The sequence below is a fragment of the Arachis ipaensis genome, chromosome B9 (genome assembly GCF_059453495.1).
Source record: "Arachis ipaensis isolate K30076 ecotype BB chromosome B9, ASM5945349v1, whole genome shotgun sequence".
In the NCBI taxonomy this organism is placed as follows: Eukaryota; Viridiplantae; Streptophyta; class Magnoliopsida; order Fabales; family Fabaceae; genus Arachis; species Arachis ipaensis.
In genome coordinates, this window is record NC_142444.1 from 119134185 (window position 1) to 119136827 (window position 2643).

Genomic DNA, 2643 nt, shown 5'->3' on the forward strand with positions numbered 1-2643 from the left:
CAAGTTTTCCCAGCATCAAGTTTATGGCGCCGTTGCCGGGGATTGATTGTGCATCAACAATGATTAGATTGGAAGATCACTAGATTGAGCATTTTATTTTGTGAATTTTATTTTTCTGTTTGAGTGATTTACTTTTTGTTTTAGCTAAACTTCTTCCCTTCTCCATCTACTCGTTTTTTTTTCTTTGTTATTTTCAATTCTATTTGCTAACCCACTAACTGTTTGATATATTGCATCACCCACAACTAACATCAATTCTGACACAAATACTGTCTGCACCTATATTCTCTGCTTGTACTTGTTGGTTGTATGACAGGGAGAAGAAGCGGGGCTTCAGCTTCCTTTGATTCTGAACCAGAGAGAACCTTCCTTAGACTAAGGAGGGAGGCAAGAGGAAAATGAGTAGTTGGTGCTGAAGAAGAAGAGGAACAGTTTGAGGAATACTTTGAACCAAACATGGAAGAAAACATGGAAAATCATCATGAAGAAGAGACTCACAACCATGGCAGAGGAGGTGGAGCAAATCATGCTGGGGAGGATAGAAGAGTTTTGGGCTCTTACATTAATCCAAACCCAGGGAATTGTGGAAGTAGCATCCAAAAGCCAACAATCCATGCCAACAACTTTGAACTTAAACCACAGCTCATCACCCTTGTTCAGAACAACTGTTCGTTTGGAGGAGGTGTTCAAGAAGATCCCAACCAACATTTGACCACCTTCCTGAGAATATGTGACACAGTGAAATCTAATGGCGTTCATCCTGACGCCTATAGATTGCTCTTATTTCCCTTCTCACTAAGAGACAAGGCAGCCAAGTGGCTGGAATCCTTCCCAAGTGAGAGCTTGACAACTTGGGAGGATGTGGTGAACAAATTCTTAGCAAGATTCTACCCTCCTCAACGAATCAATAGGCTGAGAGCTGAGGTTCAAACCTTTAGGCAACAGGATGGTGAGACTCTATATGAAGCATGGGAGAGGTTTAAAGACTTAACAAGGAGGTGTCCACCTGACATGTTCAACGAATGGGTCCAGCTGCACATTTTCTATGAAGGGCTCTCTTATGAGTCAAAGAAGGCAGTAGACCATTCATCTGGAGGGTCCTTGAACAAGAAGAAGACCATTGAGGAAGCCATAGATGTTATTGAAACAGTAGCAGAAAACGACTACTTCTATGCTTCTGAAAGAGGGAACACAAGAGGAGTGATGGAGCTAAACAATGTAGACGCTCTGTTGGCCCAAAACAAGCTCATTACCCAGTAGCTGGCTGACCTCACCAAGAAGATGGAGATGAACCAAGTAGCAGCAATCTCCACTTCATCAACAACACAAGAAGGAGTAAACCAAGAAGCAGAAGGGAGTCAGGAGCAAGCCAACTACATTGGGAATTCACCAAGGAAAAACTATGATCCATACTCCAAGACTTACAACCCTGGATGGAGAAATCACCCGAACTTTGGGTGGGGAAGTGAGCAAGATCAAAACCAAGACTAGAGACGTTACAACTCCAACAACAATGCAGCTCACCAACAATTCACCCAGAGGACATCTCAACACCCCCACAACAACACTTCTCCACATACTTATCAAAACCAAAACAGCACATCTGCTCTGAACCACTCATCAATTGATGACAGGCTCTCTAAGATTGAAGCCTTACTTGAAGGAATATGCCAAGAGATTCAAGAAAATAAGGTGTTCAAAGAGGAGGTGCGAGCCAATATTAAGAACCAGGGAGAAACCATTAGGAAGATGGAATTCCAGGTGGAATATTTAGCTGAGAAGATTTCCAAACCTACTGATAGCTTCCCTAGTGACACTGAGAAAAACCCCAAGGGAGAAGCAAAGAAAGTAAGATGGGAAGATTGCAAAATGGTCACTACAAGTGATCAAGAGATTGAAGACAAGCAAGGCAAAATGTGCAAACAACCTGAAGACAACTCAACAAAGGAGGAGGATAGAGATCATAAAGAACCAGAAATCTCACAACAAGAGCTGCTGAAGCTCTATGCACCATTCCCTCAACTGCTCAATGGTGCTGTGGGAAAAAGAATATACTCAAGGTTCCTAGACTTATTTGCATCTCTGCATGTGAACATACCATTCATCAAGGCAATCCAACAAATGCCTGCATTCATTAAGTATATGAAGGAACTTCTTCCCAGAAAAAGCTCACTCAAGGGAGGGCAGACTATAGTGATGAACAAGGAATGTAGTGCCCTTATTCAACCTGAGTTGCCTACAAAAAGAAGAGACCCAGGAAGTTTTCATATCCCTTGTGCCATAGGTGAAAATATGTTCGACAGAGCACTATGCGATTTAGGGGCCAGCATCAACTTACTGCCCTTATCCCTGGTGAAGAGGCTGCAGATCAATGAGATAATGCCCACAGATGTCATTATCAGACTGGCTGACAAAACTCAAAAGCAAGCAATAAGAATGGTGGAAAATGTGTTGCTAAAGGTTGGGAAGTACTTTCTCCCAACAGACTTTGTCATTCTGGACATGGAAGAAAGTCACACTCACCCAATCATATTGGGAAGACCATTTCTAGCTACGGCCAGAGCACTTATCGATGTAGAGAAATGGGAGCTAATATTGAGAATCCATGATGAACGACTCAGCTTCAATGTTTTCAAACTCTCA

General features: G+C 42.5%; 1 non-coding gene across 1 annotated transcript; it reads right to left on the reverse strand.

Annotated features, from left to right (window-relative positions):
- Positions 1-909: 909 nt before the first annotated feature.
- LOC148546096 (small nucleolar RNA R71) lies at positions 910-1013 on the reverse strand. The gene has a single exon (XR_015900275.1). It is a non-coding gene; the product is annotated as a small nucleolar RNA R71 (small nucleolar RNA).
- Between the last annotated feature and the right edge of the window lie 1630 nt (positions 1014-2643).